Source organism: Mustela erminea, chromosome 5, assembly GCF_009829155.1.
Source record: "Mustela erminea isolate mMusErm1 chromosome 5, mMusErm1.Pri, whole genome shotgun sequence".
NCBI lineage: Eukaryota > Metazoa > Chordata > Mammalia > Carnivora > Mustelidae > Mustela > Mustela erminea.
In genome coordinates, this window is record NC_045618.1 from 111,898,060 (window position 1) to 111,919,416 (window position 21,357).

The 21,357-nt window shown below is 42.8% G+C and overlaps 1 protein-coding gene across 1 annotated transcript in view; it reads right to left on the bottom strand.

Annotated features, from left to right (window-relative positions):
* SPTB (spectrin beta, erythrocytic) overlaps window positions 1-8,907 on the bottom strand; it is a 123,806-nt gene extending 114,899 nt beyond the window's left edge. Inside the window, exon 1 of the mRNA XM_032344489.1 lies at window positions 8,666-8,907. The gene's annotated coding sequence lies outside the window, so the exon portion shown is untranslated. The remainder of the gene's footprint in view (window positions 1-8,665) is intronic.
* Between the last annotated feature and the right edge of the window lie 12,450 nt (window positions 8,908-21,357).

Genomic DNA, 21,357 nt, shown 5'->3' on the forward strand with positions numbered 1-21,357 from the left:
TGTACTTGGCCCACTGAACTGAATACTTATAGATAGTTAAAGGGGTAAATTTCATTACATATTTAAAAAAAAAACACACGGTTGCCAAGTCCATTAAATAACTATACTTTGTCATTTAGAAGCAAATGAAAACACCTTGTTTCTGACATTGAGATGCAATGCCATCTGAAGAGGGGACGAGAGTATGAGACCAGGCCCCTTAGAAAGTCCTGCATCCAAAGGAGCAGAATCCATTTACCATTCCTTGGGAATGGACACCTATGTAACCCGCTAAGAAGGTAACTTTGTTGGCAGCCATCATCTGAGAATTTTTAATTAATATAATCCCTGTGTACCAGCACCACCCTGTTAGGGAACGACTGTCAAAGCACACATAATATTAAGTGAAGTCTATGATTATGTAACTGGTCCTTTAACAAATCTGTAGAAAGGAGAGATCACTAGGGGCTGGAATGTTCCAGGAAGACTGATAGAAACCTCTCCAAATCTGGGAGAAATGTTCAGGACTGAACGAGTAGAGGTAGACAAACCTGGCTCAAAAAAAGGTTTGTGATGGGAATTGGTAAGAGATAAAGATAGAAAAAGAGATTGGAGCTATATTACAATGGCTCTTAAAAATCAGCTTTGTAAGTTTGAATTTCTACCTCTATCCAGAGGGGAACCACTGGAGCTTTTTGAGAAGGAGTATTATAGGACAAACATGGAGTACAGGGTGGCTTGGAAGAGGGAGACCCCTAATTGTAGAAAGCGGGACTCCAGGCCTGAGGGTTACTAAGTCACGAAAAGTGAAACCAAACACCTGCTTTTATTTTTTATTATTATTATTTTTAAAGATTTTTATCTATTTATTTGATAGACAGAGATCACAAGTAGGCAGAAGGCAGGGAGAGAGAGGGGGGGAAGCAGGCTCCCCGCTGAGCAGAGAGCCCGATGTGGGGCTTGATCCCAGGACCCTGAGATCATGACCCGAGCTGAAGGCAGAGGCTTAAACCACTGAGCCACCCAGGCGCCCCCCAAACACCTGCTTTTAGTAGGTTAAAGCTAGGACTTTAAAATATGGCCATATGCTGATATATGAAATGAATTTTTCTTGAAGGATATAAAGGAAACTGTTGACATTGGTAACGTCCTAGGAGTAGAACGTTAGGGGAGGTAGGGGAAGGAGGAATCTTACTTTTCATCATATACCCTTGTATGATGTGGATACACTTCTTAATCATGTGCATGAATTCATTTTATAATTAAAGAAATTAAAAAAAATATATGGCAACCAGGGGCGCCTGGGTGGCTCAGTGGGTTAAGCCTTTGCTTTTGGCTCAGGTCATGGTCTCAGGGTCATGGGATCAAGCCCCGCATTAGGCTCTCTGCTCAGCAGGGAGCCTGTTTCCCCCCCTCTGTCTGCCTCTCTGCCTACCTATGATCTCTCTCTGTCAAATAAATAAATAAAATCTTAAAGAAATATATATATATATATAAATTTTTTTAAATATGGCAACCAGAAAGGGTTAAAAGATGTTTAGACTGTAAAGAACACATTCAAAACATTTCAATTTATAAAGTAAAATATATTTCAATCCTGTTTGTATTATGTCTTGATCTCTATCATATAGTAGAGATGTTGTGAGAATACCCTGAAAGTAACAGAATGCCCTAAAAGTACTCAGAACTAACTGCACATCTAAGGCCCTACTTCAAAACAAACAGATGTCCTGAGTCACCCACCATAAAACAGCCTCTTTCAGGTGTACTTCAATGAAAAGTCTGCCTGAATCTATTCCAAATCAACTTCTTGGTAACAACAAAAATTAAAAAAAGAATAGCCCACAGTACGTTTGACAAGATATATCCTGTCTCAGTAAATGGCTTTTTCATTCTTAAAGTTGCTCAGGCCAAAACCAACTGAGTCATCCTCAACTTAATTCCTTTTCTCTCATCCTCTATCCCCAAATCCCATGAGCTCTATGTTCAACTCTATCCAGACGCCTGCTGCATTTCCCACGCCACCACCATCATACGGGTGCATCATCTCTAACCTGGACCGCTGCAGCAGCTTTCAGTCTACTTCGTGTCCCTACGCTTTTCATTCTTGTTCCTTATAGTTGGTCTTCCACAGGACAGCTGGAAAGATCTTCCTAATACACAAATCTGAACAAATCACTCCTCTGACCACAGCTTCTGGTGGCTTCCTATTGCATGACCAAAACCCAAAGACTTGAATGGCTGCAAAGCCTGCATGATCCAGACCCCCTTTCCTCTCCAGTGTCACGTCCTGCACTCACCCCTTGTCCCTCCTCTCCAGTCAGGCTGGCTTCCTGCCCACTCCTTGGACATAGCAGTGACCCCACATCAGGGGCCTCACCCTCAGTCTGAATCTCTTCTCCCAAATACACCCATTCCCCTCCCTCACTTGGTTTGGCTCTCTGCTCAACTAAAACCTCATCAGAGAGGCTTTTCCCCACCATGCTACCTCAAATAGTAGAACTGCCTCTTTGTCTCCTCACACTGCTTTTTCTTTACAGCAAATCATAACATATAGTCTTCTGTTGTTGTTGTTATTTATTCCTGTCTCACCAAGTAGTATGCATGCTCCATGACATCAAAGTTTTTGTTTTTGTTTGTTTTTGGTTTTTGCCATTTTCACTCCTCTAGTCCCCGGACCTAGGGACATCTGATAAATAAATGAAAGCTCAATAAATATTTGTTGAAGATTGAAGTACAAATCAAAACACCTAAGTACTGGACAAAAAGAGGTTTTCAAAGTCCAAAATGAGGCATAAGCATAATAATGCCCAGTAAATTTGGGGTAAAGGAGTGAAAAAGCCAACACATCAGTCAGCATGTAAACCTGTCCTTTATCTACAGCATGCTGGGAATCCAATGCACACTTGACATTAATTCCTACTTTGGGACATCATCTCTGTACATGCTGGGAGGCTACTCTTGAGATTTTAAATAGTAAATACCGTAACAAGTTTCCTCCTCCCTCTTGCCAACGAACCGAGACTGAAAGTTCTGAAGAAAGAAAGAAATCACTGTCTCAACCAGAAGGCCCAGAAGATTCAATTACTCCATTGAGGAGAAGATCTGGACAACGCCCCAGCCCTGGAACTAGGAAATTGGGTTAAAGTCAGGTTCTGCCATAAACTACGAGAGGGAGCTTTGGGCAAAGCACTCTTTGTTTCTAATCCCATTTTCTCTATTGCAGAGCTTCTTCACGTGGTCCCTGTAAAAGAAGACAATGCATACACTCAGGCATCCTGAAGGCTGAGTGGTCAATCCATCATCTGTGTGGTCCTTGTCCTGTGCTAGCTAATCTCTAGTTCACCTTCCCTTGCCTGCCACTGGTGAGCTTTGTCTGAACAATGATCTGATCTGGTCCCTCGCCGGCTCAAAAACCTTTTCAGATTTTCAACTTGAACCTCCAATGGTTCAAGCTTCTTCACAAACTGAACCCAAACCACCTTTCCAGTCATATTTTGGCGCATTCCTGGAACTTGCCCTGCACAGAACTGCTCCGCCATTCCCCAATTCCACCGCCCTTTATTGCACATCTGTGGGAGATGTGCCTCAGCCCCCGCCCCGCACCCATCCTCCCTTCTTCTGTTAGAGAAACCCTAGGCACTCCCCAACCTCCTCTTGGTGTTCTCTCAGGCACAATGTTGAATAACTGATTATTTGCAAGAATCTTTCCCCACCAGACCAGGATGTCTCCATCTGATCCCTTTTCATGTCCTTAGCATAGAATGGTGTAAAGCACACAGTAGGTGTCCAATGCTTGCTCTCTCTCAATATTTCTCAAATGGCTCTCTCAGGCCTTTCCAGCCCCTTCTCTGACTTATGGCTTGGAGGCAATATTACGAAGGGGTTTCTTTAACTTTTCTACTGCTGAGGAAATACATTAGGAGATGCCACTGACTGACCACTCCTAGGGGCTTCCAGATACAGGCAGGAACTAAGTAGAGGGACAGAATGAAGCTAGGGACCTCTCTCCAGGCTTCATAAGTTATACCTTTAAAGTGTGCTTCGTTTTACCGGAAGTGCTATGAATTCTCAAATGAGGCACACCCTAATACAAATGGAAATGATTTTCAACTTGTTCATTTTCAGGATTATTCAAGATTCTGTTCCTCTTCACGACGGTAGAAACTCCTGAATTGACTATAATTCAAAGCAATTATTGTTCTTTAGCTGCCAAGGTGCCCTGTTATTCTTTTCTTAACTATCCTGGATGATCTGAGCCCAGTTCAATGAAAAGCCTATTTTTTCCTAGCTCTGTACCTTTTCATTTGCTAAATTTACAGCATTCACATGAAAGGAAGAAAGGAAGCCCCACTTTTGCCCCCATTGGGAACATGATATATGGGTTTTAATTGCCCTTGTAATTATACCCTTGTCCAGCTCTGTGCAGGTATGGTGTAGAAATTAAACATTATAGCAAAGCCTGAGAAGGCCTCATTGAGGTAGGAAGATGACGGCTTTGCAAGATTTCCTGCCACCAGGAGAAGGAAAGAGAAAAATGAAAGGTGGTCTGGGAATGTTATAAGCTAGCCAGCAATCTCCACTGAGGAAGCATTTTCTGTCTATGACCGCCTCTAAAACTGTGTGAGCTGTAAAGCTGGGGATCCCCTGGTGGTTTGATATTCAGCTAAGGCTGGCTGAAAATGGCAGAACTTGGATTGCTTGGCTCTGAATTAAGAAATAAGCACAGCAACAAAGGGAAACATGCTATGACATTTTCTAAATATTTACTAAGGGGAGTTGACAATTCAGTGTCTGGAGCCAGATCTGACAGTGAATTCTGACTGCCTCCTACACCTTCCCTCGATCGCCATCTCTATCTCCAAAACCAGGTGACCTTCACCTCTTGGGGTTGGCAGAAAAAAGCAGCAACCTTGTGAAAACCCAGCAAATGCTACATGGTGATTCGGGCTCACAGACCACTGCATTTATTCCTCATCCCCAGATTTTTTATATGAAGTACAGTAAGGAAAGACCTGATTATAAAAACAACTGGGTCAATACAAACTACTTTTAAGATAAAATACTTCTTTGCCCAGCAATTTCTGACTAGTAATATCCATACAGTTTCAGAACCCAGTATCTATGAACAGTCCCTGCCAGTCCTCATCCTAAAATCAAATGTCTCATCTGCCCACATGCAGTTATTTTCATTCCTGATCCTCCCAGGTCAATTGATAAACATCAATCAGCAAGTCTGAGGTTTTGAAAAAACATTATGGATAATGAAGAAATGTACTTTATGTCACTTTATGACCACCTCCTGCTGGTCATGTTTCCTATACTTTCAAGTCTTATACAAAGAGTATAATTTTGCATTTGCTCTTAAAGTCTGAAATAACACACTTCAAGAGCAATTTGGTGATTGGGTTTAGATTAAAACAGGTATCTGACAGTCCCAATAATTCCCCAGAGTCCTTTCTTTCCCCACAGCCCCAGAAATGCTACATAATTATTTTAAGTCAAGATAGTAATACACATACCTATTGGATAAAAATGTATACATCTGTATGCCTAACAAGCAATGGGAAAGTTCTGGATCAGTTTATAGTTTAATGCTCACTGATGTCTTCTCACCTGCCTATCTCCAAAACCTGTTTTTTTGTTTTGTTTTAAGATTGTACTAAGATTAAAATACATCCTCTCGCAAATCTCCCTCAAAGGAAAGAAAACTTCACTGGTTTGGTTAGGCACGACTTCAGGAAATAAACCCAATATTGGTCTTGAGAGAAAGACAGGCATGACATGGGCAAGAATGATAAGAAACATGGAAGGCAGGTGCCATGTCTGTACAGAGATGACCAGGTAAACTACAATTAGGTCTCCCCTTTAGGTAAGCAGCCCCACAAACAGAGGCTGGACTCTGTGACCTCCAAGGTCCCTTCCCACTCCAATAGCATTTGCCTCGTGAATTTTTTATAGTCATCCTCTGTCCTATCACACTGTCCCCATGCATCATCAAACCCTCCTGGCCACTTCCACGACTGAAAGGAAAATCTGTTTAAAAAAAAAAAATCCATGCTTTGACTACTGCCAAAATTACAGTTCTGTCCTTGAAACAATGACCTGAACGTAATGGGCCAGGCTAAACACCTCTGAGCAAAGAAGTGGTCAATACCATCTTCAGGCAATATTTTTTAAAGCTTCTCTGATGCAGAATTATAACCCAAGGTTTTGGGAGGGAAAGACTGTGAAGCTAACAGACCATCCTAGAACTAAACCTCTCGAACTGCACTCTTCTATTCCCTGCCCCATGACTAACCTTAAAAAGAGGGTAGGAACTTAATGGCTGAGTTTGAATCCAGGCCCCACCTCTCATTAGCTGTATGATGTGAGGCAAATTTAATTTCCTTGAGCCTGTTTCCGGACTTGTAAAATGCTGGTTATATGAACTACCTTGCAGGGTTACTGTGACAATAGGATTAAGAAAAGCCTCCGAAATAAAAAAGCGCCCCTGAGCATTCATTTGTTCATTCTCCCATTCATTCATCAAAGATTAACTGAGCGTCCACAACCAGCCAGGCACCAGTACATTGAAGATGGGGGGAAAATGAAAGCTATTCTTACTTTTATTTACCCAAACAGTCTGTTTCCAGAACTGTGGCAGAAATGTCAGATTTTGACTTCAGCTCAAAACTTTCATGACTAAAATAGTCATTTGTAGTTTGTCAGATATGATCCCACAAGGGAGCACACCTACTGCCTTACCTTTACACACCCCAAAGGTAATCACCTAGTAGATGTTTGGCCAGAGGGCACCTTCAGAACACTTCGAAGAAGCAACAACCAGAGGAAAAAGTGGTATCCCAACTCTCAGCTGGACAAGCCACTCAGGAAAACTCGATATGTCTGTACTACAAGACATGTCCTGGATGCCTGGGAGTTTTTGGGCGCTTTCAATTCCACGAGTGGACTCTGAGTCTTCCGAGAATTTAGGATTAACAGCTCTGGCTCATCCCCAATCTTTGTGACTGGGCCACTAATGAAGCTAAGAGCAACAGCTAAAGGGTCTAAAAGCCATGTTTTTGTAATGTATGGCTTATGGTTTTCAGCTGTGTTTTACTCTACAGTTTGATAAAGGTCAGTATAAATGATCCCCCTATGAGGAGTCAGTTGGTTTCAAGGCTGTAGGCTCTTCTTCAATGGGAGCCCAGCATTCCTTTTCTTAACCAGCCCAAAGCCTCCATGCAAGTACAAACCTAGCTGTATTGGGTGCTGGGCACTGTGTACACTTAAACATTTTGCACTTACAATTAAAAAAAAAAAAAAAAAGCTTTCAAAGACTTTTTGGAACCCAAGGCTCCTAGCAGAAGAGTAAAAGTCTGACACTGGCATAAGAAATAACCTGCCCTGGATCATAGGGTGGTCAAAGAGGGAATTCTAGAATAAAATTCAGAGCCATCTGTGAAGCTAAGGATAAGTTAGTGGACAGCAGAGAGATGCCTAAAAATTTTGATATGCAGACTCCTCTCATTCAGGAGCCACCTGAGTCATTTTCCCTAGAAACTGAAGGATAGAACAGGACTACCTGAAGGCTGTGAATTTTGCATTGTTACCTCCTACGTGGAGGTGACAGCCTCGGCTCTCCACAGGAGTCATGGGTACAAAACTACTGTCACTATCTTGCCCCCCCCCCCCCATGCATCTAAAATTTTTTTTCTAAAAAGTGGATATTCATTACCCTTCAGCCGGTTTAGCGCATTATTATCAACTTCTGGCCCCTCTAATTGCTCACTGAAAACAGTGGTTTGGATATTAATAGGCTATAAATCAAGGCCCCACCTAGGGCTCGTTGTCACGGAAACAGTACTCAAGCCCACAGCGGCTTCCCCACCCTGGGGAAGTCTGGGCGACTTGGTGGGAGTTGGCGATGCTTTTAAAGCTCCTGTTGTTTCTTCCACTTTCTGCTATTTCTCAAGGCCAAGTTGTTGGAGAAAGAGGAACTGGTGAGGCAGGTGAGAGTAAAATGGACCGTAGCAGCTTGGAGAACTCTTTGGAAGAGGAGGGCAGGAGGTCCTTGGAGTATGCCTCGGGCATTCTGTTCTTTCCTCCTTGGGTCTGCACCTAGCCACACTCTCCGCGTCGTTCCCAGCGTCCGGGAATCAGGCCCCTTCGCTGACCTGTCCTGTCCTCCCTGCCTGGGCGCTAGGCTGCCGGGGGAGCGCGCGGACAAGTTCCCCAGAAGAAAATTTGAGCGGCCCGGGGGTGAGAAGCCCGGCGGCAGGAGGCAGAGAGGGCAGCGCGACGCTCCGACACGCTGGAAACAGAATCACCTTTGCCCCACGCCGGGGTCTCGGAGTAGGTGGCCCGGGACTTGAATGCTCACCGCCCTCCCGCCCCCGCCCTCCCAAAGCCCCGAGGCTACGCTCCAGGATCCGGCTCTCCAAAGCAAAGCGCCCGACTCCCCAAGTGCCTCCGAAGCCCACGCGGATTCCCGCGCCCCAGGGTGTTCGCTGCCGCAGCCGCCAGGGCCTCCCGGGCCCCACACCCCGCACCCAGGGCTGAGCCCCCACCCGGCCCCCTGGGCCACCCACGTCACGCGCCCCCTGGGCCCAGCGCCTCTTCCGCGCTGGCGCTGCGCGCCCCAGCCTCGCGCATCCGCATCCGCACCCAGCCCCCGCCGGCCGATAGGCCCTCCGGGACTCACCTGCGCTGGGGCTGTAGCGGCGGCCACCCCGAGCCCGGGGGCGGCGGCGGCGCAGGGGGAAGAGGGCAGCACGGGGCTCCTAGCACAGCGGCCGCCGGGCGCCTGGTGCTGCCGAGCCGCGGACCCGCCCAGAGATATAAATAACATTATCTGAGGAGGGACATTCCTGCCGGGGGACATCGCTGCTGCCGGGACCAGATAGTCCCGCGGCGGGGGCGGGGAGGCGGGGCCGCAGCCTCCCGCAGCGCCAGGCCCAGCCCCCGCCTTCCCCACCCACTCCCGCACCTGCCAATCAGCCTCCGCGCCGGGGGGCACCTGCCAGGCCTCCGCCCGGGCTCCGGCGGCCGGCCTCCGCCTCCTGGCTGGCCGCCTGGGCCCCGGACGCCAGAAGCTCCAGCCTCCCGCAGCGCCCCCATCATCGTTCACCTCCCCTAACCGCGCGCTGCCGCGAGCTCCCTGCGGCGGGAAAAGGGTTTCACTCCGCAGCCCGGGCCTAATTCTTGCGCCCTGAGCAGCGAGCCTGGACACGAAAACGAGCCCCCTCCACCAGCCTTTCCCGCCCCGCGTCCCCACTGTGTACTCTCTGGTTTTTAAGATTTATTAAAACACACGCTTAGACCGTAGGGTGGGCGAGGCAGACGCCGGGGCCGTGCGCCCCAGCTGCGGCGGGTTTCGGATGGCGAGATTGTTCCCGGGGACTGGCGTGTTAGAAAGCACGCTCCGGGGCGGACTTCACTTGGCAGGCGGTGTGAACAGACGCTGGGAGGCCCCCGCCCCCAGCCCACAGCCTCAGTGTCTCTTTTTCTGTCTGCAAACCTGGTGCGGTAGGGGCAGACCCAGCACTGCTGACCGGGCGCAGCCCACAGTCCCACAGCGCTAGCATATTGCAAGGACTGTAATCAACAGGCAAACTGCCACACCAGCCCACTGGCACCTCCTGTCCTGTCCCGCTTTTCAGGAGAGCAGGGGCTTCCTCTCTGCAAAATTGGATGGGGTGGAATGCAGTAGGCCAGAGAAAACACTAGAACCAACGGTGCCAAAGACGAAAAGACACGGCATCTCCGAGTCGCCCGAGAGAGATTCACAGAAGAAAATGGGCAGTTTGCATTTTCTTGACTTTCTTAAGATACAAGGTTATTGTTCAGTAACACTTAGTGGTACGTACGCTTCACGGTAGCTTTCATTTCCTTTCTCCATCGGTTGTTCCTGGGACGGTGTCTCATCCAGGTACCAGCCCAGGCTTTCTCAGGTATTAATGCATGGCAGTGGAGATTAAAAGCTCAAAGAGATAGAAAAGAGTTGCAACTTTGACTAATACTGCCTGGTATTCTTAACAACGGAACAGTCTTAGCCCTGAGTTATTTGCTTCGGAGTATAATTATGCTGTTTTCCAGGATTTACTAGGAAAAGGGTGTTTAATTGCCGGATGTGCATGCTTCGTTTATATATTGAACAGATGCAAAGATATTTCACTTCCTGCTGCAGCCACACTTCTGGAGAGTAGGCATTTAGACACTGATATGTGCTAAGTGGGGCAAACTCCACAGATATGACAAAGTCACAGAACTCTCCACCCTAGGTCCCTGATGTCTGGACCCTTATTAACCTCAATTTCTCAAGAGACACTAGTAATATAGGAAAGATGATAGCAGAATATTCGTGGTCATCCATTAGATCAGCAATGATGTCCCCCCCCAATCTGATAACATTTAAGGATCTATTTGTTTATTACTGAGTTAGAAACAGAAAGATCTCTTTCATTTAAAAAAATGATTTAAGAATCAAATTCTGGCAAGAGAAACTCAAGAAAAACAGGCCAGCTTCAAAAGCTGAGAGTATGATAGATCTCAAGTAGAAATCCTTGATCTATTTTTGAAAGGAAAAAGTGGTGAGAAATTATGCTTTTAAAAAGCCTTGTGTGAATAAACTTACTAAATAAATTCATGATTCCTGAGGATTGCAGCTCTGCAGCTACATAATTGTATACTACATGAAATAAATAATTCCTTAGCTATAAGTCTGTGGCACTGAACTGAAAAGTTGAAGACATATTTTTTAAAATTTTATTTTTTATTTGATAGAGATCACGAGTAGGCAGAGAAGCAGGCACGGTGGGGGGGGCGGTGGGGAAGCGGGCTCCCCACTGAGCAGAGAGCCCAATGTGAGGCTCCACCCCGGAATCCCGAGATCATGACCCGGGCTGAAGGCAGAGGCTTAACTCACTGAGCCACCCAGGTGCCCCACATATTTTTTGGTAGCCTTGGGATTTATAATTTTCAACAAGAAAAATTAATATGATAAAAGTACCAAATCAGTGGGCAGATTACCCTAGGATTTTCAAACCAGCTCAGCTGCTTTAGTTATCTCCACTTTAGCTGAAAGCTAAATAATTCAATACAACCTCATTTGCTACAGAGCCTGTTATCCTGACAGCATCCTCAAATGCTTTACAGCTAATAGAGTTACAGTGAAATGATAAATCAGAACTGAGGGAGACGGGAAATTTCAAAGTACAGAGGGAAAGGGCATTGTCAAAGAAGGAGGAGGAAAAAATAGAAAACTCCAGGAAGTGGGAATGAGAAATTGGGGAGAGATAAGAAGGAAAAGCTGAATATATGGGTTCATAATCAAGGTCATTGTTGGGCAATGGAGACAACAGGGATTAATTCTGCAGGGATTTTTCTGAGGATAGTATGTAATGCCTCGTGAATTGTTTGAAGTGTGGGAAATTGGCTTTCATTCTCTTTGGTCCAGGGGCTGCACCTCCTTTACCCCTATCCATGTTGACGCTTCACACTTCAAGCTACCCAGCAGGCTCCCAATAGATAATCAGCAGTGCTGGGGCCAGAAGGGAAGGTGTGCGTTTGAGACTAGACCTTGTCAGCCAGTAAACCAGAAAGTGAGAGGAAGCACTCACAAGAATGGCCTACCCAGCTCCAGCTAGTATCAATAGATGAGGCCAAGAGGATATGAATTAGGACAATGGAGGAATCTGACACAGAGGGAATTTTCACTTTCTATCTCTATATTCTCGGAATTTTTCACATTGAGCCTGTATTATTTGATAATCAGTAGAAATCATAGAGACAATAATAGGTAGAGATTAGATCCAAATGAGTCCAGCACATGCATTTAACTTTTCTTCCATTCCAAATCTCATAAAAGGATTTAGAATAAGAATTTAACAGCACAGGGAAACAAAACAAAGGCTGATCAACTCCCCAAGCATTTTTAGGAAATCCCAAAATATAGAAAAGAGACAGGATCTGATCTAGAGAGAAATAAAATGAGAGAAAGTCAAAACAGGTTCAGGAGATGGAATCGCTTAGGGAAGTCCCAAGCATGAGTCAAAGGATATAAGAGAAGGAGGGGGCCCTAGGACAGAATAATTCATCGAGGATTATTCCTCCCTGCTGGCTTTAAGTATCAGATGTTTTCCTGTGGGATAAAGAAGTGAGGAGAGATCTTGGAACCAGAGGAAATGACAGGGAACCTTTTCTCTCTCGTGATAGCATGTGTGCCTTTCCTTCCCAGAGAGACAGTGGTAAACAGAATGGGCAGGCTAATGAACTATCAAATAAAAGATCCTCAAACAACTCAAATCACCAACGATTTTGTCAGGGTTGGGGAACAACTACATGAAAGAGATTTTCTAGACTAGAAAGAAGTGACAGCAGAGGAAACTAAGTTAGGAAAAGGAAACAGAGATAAATTTAAAATGAATTTAAACTTTATTCAGCAAGATTTGAAAGGATATCGCCATCCATGACAAGCAATAAGAAAATAGGGAAATTTAAAAGTTGTTTCTGAAATTGAAAATTTATTAGCTGATAAGCAGAACAGACCAAGTTGAAAGGCAGATTAGTGGAAACAGAAATTCTCCCCAAAGACAGAGCCAAAAACAAGATGGAAAGTTTGTAAGAATGGATGAAAGCCATGGAAGCAAGATCCTCAAGGTCCAATATCCATCTGATAGAAGTTATACAAGGAAAGAGAAGAAAGAGTAGAGGAGATATAATAATGAGAAAGGAGAATAAGATTTCTCAGGATTGAAGAAAATATGAATTTTCAGATTATAAAATCCTGAATTTAGAAGAGGATAAAGATTTTAAATATAGTTTATAGTTTTATGACAGTTTAAAGTTTATGATTTTATTTATAAAATCCAATAATTTGAAAACAATTAAAGAAAAAACCAAAAACTATAATAAACTATCTTCCTGTGCCTTGAATTAAGACTATTTTTACTGAGGGACATCTGGGTGGCTCAGTGGGTTAAGCAGCTGCCTTTGGCTCAGGTCATAATCCCAGGACCCTGGGACTGAGCCCCACATCAGGCTCCCTGCTCAGCCAGGAGCCTGCATCTCCCTCTCGCTCTGCTTGTTGCTCCCCTTGCTTGTGCTTGCTCTCTCTCCCTCCCCTTGTCAAATAAAAAAATAAAAACCTTTTTTTAAAAAAGGCTATTTTTTAAAAAGATTTTATTTATTTGACAGATCACAAGTAGGCAAAGAGGCAGGCAGAGAGAGAGGGGTAAGCAGGCTCCCTGCTGAGCAGAGAGCCCGATGCGGGGCTCGATCCCAGGACCCTGAGATCATGAACCGAGCCGAAGGCAGAGGCTTAACCCACTGAGCCACCCAGGCACCCCCCACCACCCCGCCAAAAACTATTTTTACTGAATCACAGAACTGAAGTTATTTGCTCGAAATTTAAAACTACTTGACTTAGAAATAAACATATATATCAGAAAGCTACTTACCAAATGAAAAGCCAAACCACATAAATCTGAGCCTACCTGATGTTCCCACTCATTCAAAACCCTGCTAGCAATGGAGGGATCCAGAGGGTATGCATGTAATGTACGGAAAACTTCAAAATAGTACCTGGAGCTCAAAAAACATTAGTTCCCCTCTTTGCTCTTCCACCAAGAGATGTATTTCATGAAACTAAGCTAAAATTTCCATCCCATTTCTGGAAACATCTAGGGGAACCATGCCCTCTACAACTCCCAAAGACAAAGCAGCAGCTGGACCAGCTGGAAAAGCCCTCCATTTACAATATAGAGGATGTAGGACCAAACTTCTCCTTCAGATGCCTCAAACAAAATGGTCACTGTAAGGAACCTGAGAGCCCACAGCAGGTATGCAAATACCAAACTGACCAGAGCAGCTGACACCAATTTCAAATTGGTGGGGGGAGGAGCAGAACAAGGCTTACATACTATCATCCACTAGTCCATGGAAGCACCAGCCAAGCTTCAGAATAAATGAACATCTTTCCTTCTACAGCTGTTCCTGAGCTTTTCCTCCCTTTTCAGGATGAGACTGTTACCTAAAGGATGCCAGCTTGTACGGGTATAATAGTAGGCTTATCTTGGGGTGTTCCTGGAGGTGTTAATGTTCTTCTACAGTTGTGCTGTAGGGCTGTATGGGTTTGCTAGTGTTTCCGTGACACTTACCACAGACTGGGTGGCTTGGACAACAGAAATTTATGTTCTCACAATTCCCAAGGCTAGAAGTCTGGGATCAAGGTGTTGGCAGGGTTGTTTCTTCTGAGACTTCTCTCTTTGGCTTGTAGATGGCCATTTTCTCCCTGTCTTTGCAAGATCTTTCCTCTGTGCCTGTGTCCTTATATCTTCCTCTTTTTTTTTTTTTTTAGGATTTGATTGATGGATTTATGATAGAGCACAAGTGGGGGCGGGGAGGGGGAAGGGGCAGAAAATGAAGGACAATCAGACTCCCCGTGGAGCAGTGGGCTTGATCCCAGGACTCCAGGATCATGACCTGAATCGAAGGCAGATGCTTTACTGACTAAGGCACCCAGACGCCCCATAATCTCCTCTTCTTATAAGAACACTATCGTACTGGATTAGGTCCACTCATAAGACCTCAGTTTACTCTCATTACTTCTTTAAAGGCCCTGTCTCCAAATATGGTCTCTTCCTGAGGTGCTTGGGGTTAGGATATCAACATGTGAATTTGGGGGCCCATAATTGAGTCCATAAGAGAGGCCCCATCTTTTCTCACATTAACTGCTTCTGTAAGCCTACCTGCTCTCCCATTCTCTAGTTTCATTCTCCTTCAATTCTTCTTCCATATAGTAGCCAAAGTATATTTTATAAAAAGGAAATCTGATGGTGTCACTCCACTACTTTAAATCATCTAGTGGCGGGGCGCCTGGGTGGCTCAGTGGGTTAAAGCCTCTGCCTTTGGCTCCCGTCATGATCCCAGGGTCCTGGGATCGAGCTCACATTGGGCTCTCTGCTCAGCAGGGAGCCTGCTTCCCTCTTTCTCTCTGCCTGCCTCTCTCTGCCTACTTGTGATCTCTGTCTGTCAAATAAATAAATAAAATCTTTAAAAAAATAAAATAAATCATCCAGTGGCTCCCCATTGCTTTCAGGATATAGTTTTAAGTTTTGCAGCACCTAGCACAGTTCCTGGCTGCAAAATGTACTACATAAAGGTCTGATGAGTAAATAAATGAACGAATGAGCAACCAAATCATGGAAACTAAAGGAGAGCTGCAATTGTGGAGATCAACCAAGAACTAGATAATTCAAAGTCCTTTCTATTTGGCTTAAAAATATGTATTTGTGATTTTTTTTTTTTTCAGGAGAACCACTTTCTTGTTTATGTTTGAGTAAGGTTATTTAAATGAATTCACATTCCCTGAGAAATAATTGGCAATATTTGTGCCTGAATTTCACCAGCTCCTTGGCCCCCTTGGCACAGTCATACCTAACTTACTGTCTACAGGTGAGAAGTGGAGCCAACTAAGTAGGTTTTATGTTCACATCTACTACCAAGTTCACCTGCAGGGAAAAAGGCCTGCTGTCTTTCAGCAAATGCAATGGTGACTGTTCAGCATGGAATTTTGTCTCTGTTTGCCCTACCTCTCAGTGTCATTTTCAGACCTCATCCTTGGAGCAAGGCCACACTCCAATATGCCAAATACTTGAGCGCACAGGATTAAGAACATCCAAAGGTAGATCAAAAAGCATTACAGTGAATTGATGTTGTTTTGACATCAACATTCTTTTTTTTTTTTTTTTTTAATTTTCGAAGGTATGGCTGGAGGTATGGATGGAGGTCTACCATTGACCAGCCATGACATCAACATTCTTATCTTGAGTACTCCACAAAGTGTATAATCTGTATGTGGATAATTGAGAGTGCCTAAACCTGAAACTTTGTTCTCTTCCTTTAGATATTTATTGAGCCAGGAACTCAAATTAAGAGGAGAAACAAGAGTTACAGTTCAACCAATTAAAGAATTTTTTTGTTTACGTGATGGTTATTGCCAACATAAATGTTCTTAATTGCTTTTATTTGTTAGTGAGCAGTTTGCAAATTAAAAAAAAATTTTTTTCTAATATTAACCAAGACCTTTGGGAAAATTTCAATATCGTTTGAAAAGATATTGCAATAAAAGTCTTCATTACCTCTGCAGATTCATCTCATTTTCTGTTCTGTGGGATATTTGTGCAGCTGCTTAACTTCTGTTTGGATATTTCTTCAAAGCTTTAAAGTCTACAAGAAACTATGATTCAACTCAAACATGATTTATTTTGTAGAATAACTACATCTTATCAAAAACATCATTTTTCCTCATTTTCCTTTGTGTAAGGCAAATTCTATTTTTAAAGGATTACTTATCATTTTCTTTTTACCAAATGCCATATAATCATTTTTATTCAATTTCATGAAGTAAATTGCTATCATTATCCTTATTGCTAGATAAAGAAACCAAGAAACTCAGAGTTCAAGTAATTTTCCAAAAAAAAAAATCACATAGAACTCCAAATCTCTTGCTTATTAAAGAGTTATTTATCCAGGAAGCACTATCTCCTGGTTCTTGAATTAACACATTCCCATAATATTTAATGTAGATTATCCATAGTATAGACTAATATATTTTTAAAGATTTTATTTACTAGAGAGAGAGAGAGAGAGAGAGAAAGAGATCAAGTGAGAGAGAAAGAGAGAGAGCGAGCATGGGAGAGGCAGAGGGAGAGGGAGAAGCAGACTCCCCATTGAGCAGGGAGCCTGGCACAGGACTCTATTCCAGGACTCTGGGACCATGACCTGAACTGAAGCCAGAGGCTTAACCGATCAAGCCACCCAGGCGCCCCTACACTAATATTTTAAGTCAATAATTAAGTCAAGAATTAAGCCCCAAATTATGCTGAGCATGCGCAAGCAGCAACTCCATGTGGCTTATCCTATTTTATCATCATCTTAATCATCAAAATACACATAATGACGCATATGCTCTGGACCTTCTGAAAGAAGCAAAAACTATAGGCCCTTTTTTGGAAGGGTTTCAAAGCTGTGTCTGAACATCAGTATCCCATATCTGACCCCAACCCCTGCTAAACCTTTCTCCACTCCCACTCCTTACCTCTACCAAATACTGCCAGTAATTGATAAGTAGGGGCTTGCCTCATATGATTTCAGATACTTGAAACCATATGGAATGCCCTCATTCTAAAGATTATATAGGAATCCACAAACTTATTTCATAACTAACAACAAATGTTAAAAATGCAAATGACCCTGGGAAGAATTCGCTTTTAAGGTACAGCTTTGTGGCTATTGGAAGAAGAAAAAGTCAGTGTCCCTTAGTAGATTTTAATAGCTCAGCAATTTTTTTGAAAAGAAGTTAGCTCAGTGGAATGGAAAAAATCAGTAGACGTAGTCAAAAGACCTGGATTCTATGCCCCTTATCTTCTCTGTGCCTCCGTGTCTCTTCTGTAAAATGATGGCACTGAACTAGCTAGTCTCAAGGACTCTTTCAGCTCTAGCTCTCTATATTTTACACCTATAGTGAGAACATTCTATATATTCATTATAATAATGTTCATTAAAATGAAAAATTGGAAATCAATGTCCATCCAAATGGAATTGGTTAAACCATGTATGGTGTAGACACACACACACACACACACACACACACACACAAATAAATTCTATGTAGTCAGTTAAGTGACGATGTGGTTTTATATTTGTTTATGGGAAAAGACACCATGACACACTGCTAAATTTTCTATTTGACTAAGAAAGAAAGTACTTTATATCAGAAAGGATACTCCTAAAATGTTATTTCTAGATGGTGGAATTAAGAGTAATTCTTATTTCTTTCTCTATTTTTGGATAGTGTTTGGATATTTTAGAAGCAGAGAATATTTTCATAATAAACAACAAAGTTATTTTCAATTTGGGAAAGATACTAAAACGTAAATAACAAATATTCTATCCTTTTCTGTGAGCAAGTTTTGCTAGACAAGAGGGCCAAGGCAAGAGTAGCAGTGACCTAAAGGAAAACAATGCCTAAATATTTTCATCAATACCCTGATAGTGAAATAAATATGTGCCTTAAAAGTAAAGAACTGTTCTTGTTACACAAATTGGGCTCAGCTGATTTTTCTTAGTTATCTCAGTCATAACCAGTGTTGGGAGATGGGTATGCTTGCTCCCTCACCAGTTTATCCTACACCCAATGAGACGATTGGTCAAGCCATCAGCCTGGCCATTGGATCCAACCCAAAGCTAACCATCTGAGGACACAATTAATCCCATAACTTTGTATTCTTTACTCTACGCTTTATTTATTTAAGCTTCGCAATGTTGCCTAATCAATCTTGATATTTGTCACCACTCAAATTTGAAAGCATGCAGAATTAAGTATTTGAAGGTAGACAAAATCAGACCAGATAGAGAATCATACATAATTCAACAAAGGAGGAAGAACTGAGCTTTCTAAATCCAGAATGGCGAACGAGAGTTTTGACCGAAGTTCAAGATTGGTAAGAAAACAAAATGTTGCAGGAGGCCGTAAATTAAATACAAACCAACACTGTAGCTATTGTCTTTCAAAAAGTGTGGGGTGGGGCCAGCAGAGATTTCAATGAAGAATGAAATCTCTGGGAGTCTGAGCAAGCTAAGCCCATGGTACTCTGCTCTTCCTGAGAGAGCCTTCTGTTGACAAAAAAAATTTTCATATTGAGTTCCACATTATTTGCTTGTCACCAGCTGTATCATGCCTTCTATGCTAAAATCAATTTCCGTAATTCTCAATTTGGGGGGTCATTGGGTATATGGGTTAACTATCCGGGAGCGAGGCACTTGGGAGAGGAACTAGGCTCACATGGAAGAGAATTTCTCAAGTTCTGACCCACGGCAGCTCAGGAAGTCAACTGGTGTTTGAGTGCTGGAAGTGCTGGAGGTGTTAAACGACACTGCAAGTACTATCATTTTAAGTCAAGGACAGCCTATATGTAATAGGGGGAGTGTTTTTTTATGAATTTATCACTTATTTTATCATATTCTGCTTCCTGAGAGGATTTTGAGGAGGTCCTTGCATTTTATTTACCAGAGCAGCTTCATGTATTAGTCTTCTCTTTCCAACTAGATTGCATAATGCCTGATACTTAAAAGCATCTCTTTGGTTTCTATTGCTCAAGGTGTCTGGTAGAATGCTGAGCAATGACTGATGGACATACATAAAAATAATACTGAAGTGTAACGAGCAGAAGTACATAGTTACTACTGGTTAATTTAATTAGGAAAGCCATGTTACAGACTCTAGCCCTTCTTCTGGATCCCACAAAGGACAGGGTGATCATAGGGTGATCATATGTCCCAGTTTACTTCAGGCAATCCTGGTTTACACCTGTCATCCTGGCAGAATCACTCACTCCCTTGTGCTCTCAAAAGTGCAAATTACACAAGAACCCTATTGATTAGGTATCACTAAAGGGCCTCCGAATAAATTCCAATATACAAAAAGCAATTCGGCTTTAGCAATAAACGGAAGCTTTGTGGTGAAAGATGACCACAAAGTACAAAGTTAAGATTACATTATTAACTGCTTGGTATTTCCTAACACCAGTTAGCTCTATATAAGTTTAAGTCAACTCTGCCCTCTACTGTCTTATGACAGTATTATGACATCATGAAGCTAGCACCGTTTCATCTTCATTGACTGAAACTGATTATGTTGGTCCTCTTGATGACTTTAGAGGGCTGATCATCAACCTTGAACCACTACAATTAATTTTTTAAAATCCCCACTGCCTATGCTGTCACCCTGATCAACTAGGTCAGAATCTCTGAGGATGAGACCCAGGTGTCAATTTTTTTTTTAAAGCTCCCCAATTGCTACCAATGTACAGCAAAAGTGGAGAACCACTGCCTAGAACATTAGATCAAATAGCCTGCCATGGTTCGCTTAGTTTTTTTTATTCCATAGCCCAGATTATACTATTCTCCTAATCATATCTGGAAAAGCCTTAGAAGTTAGAAGAAAATGATGAGTGCATCAGGACAAATCTACATCACTACTGAAAAAAAAAAAATGGCATTTAAAAAAGCCATTCTAAGGGATGGTGTCTTCCTTGGGTATAAAAAAAATTTTTAATTATAGTGATGACATGGACAGTACTTACTCAGAATAGAGTCTGTTAGGCCATCAGCTTTGATGGCGCAGCTCAGCCCTAATTCTCTGTTGATGGAATTACGTGCTGAAGAAGCTCTAAGATAGCCAAGAAAGTTGAGCCAGAAGATGGGGGCAAATGAGGTAGAGCCCATTGCATTAAATGACTGCTTCTTTTTGTGTGAATGTTCAGAGACTTGTTAATGGAGTTTATCATATGGAAAAGCACTGATGCGAAAGCCCAGGAAATCTGCTGGTAGAAGTTGCACTAATTAGAACATTAACTAAATTAAGTCACTGGGGGGCAGCGAATCCCAAAGGGAATAACAGAGAAAGGAGAAAAATACAGAAAAACCATTAATAATGAGGCACCTGAGTGGCTCACTGGGTTAAGCCTCTGCTTTCAGCTCAGGTCATGATCTCAGGCTCCTGGGATCGAGCCCTGTTTCAGGCTCCCTGCTGAGGGAGCCTGTTTCCCCTGCCTTTCTGCCTACTTGTGATTGCTCTCTCTCTGTCAAAGAAATAAAATCTAAAAACAAAAACAAAAACAAAAATAAAAAGGATAAAAAGAAAAACCATTAATAAATAGCAAGAGATGGTTTTTGCAGAAAATTAACCATGAAGCAGGTTTTTAAAAAAAGTTTTATTTATTTGAGAGCGAGGGAGAGAGAGAAGGGATGGGGGCAGAGGGAGAGATTCTCAAACAGACCCCACTGAGTGCATAGCCTGACTCCCTCTCACAACTCTCACAACTGACTGAGCCACGAGGCTTTATTTATTATATTATTTTATTTTTATTATTTAAGTTTTATTATTTATTATTTTATTTTATTATTAAAGCCCTAGGCTTTTAATAATAAGTGACAGGTTTACTTCCCACTCCTTTTTTCTAAAGTTCACCAGGAAAGGCTAATGGATCTCATGTCTGAGACTGGCCTTGTTAAAAGAAGTCTTATTCCTCTTAAACTCTTAACCAAAACTGTGCAATCAGCCCGAGTGTTGGCATAAGAAACAAGGGATCATTTGGGAATTTTGATAGTGAGCATCAGGGTAAAAATCCCCTGTGAAAACAGCAGAGGCCTCCTAATACTGAAAGGAGGGGAGAAGAAGATGCATGTGACAGATGTTGGTGTCCTTGTACACCGCATCTGGGATTACATTATTCAGTTCTTCAATCCAGCCAAAGGCAATACTCTTGGCATAAGTGGGGACTGAGTAGAGGTTTGGAAGCAGCACTGGGAATTATTCTAAATGATTCTGTC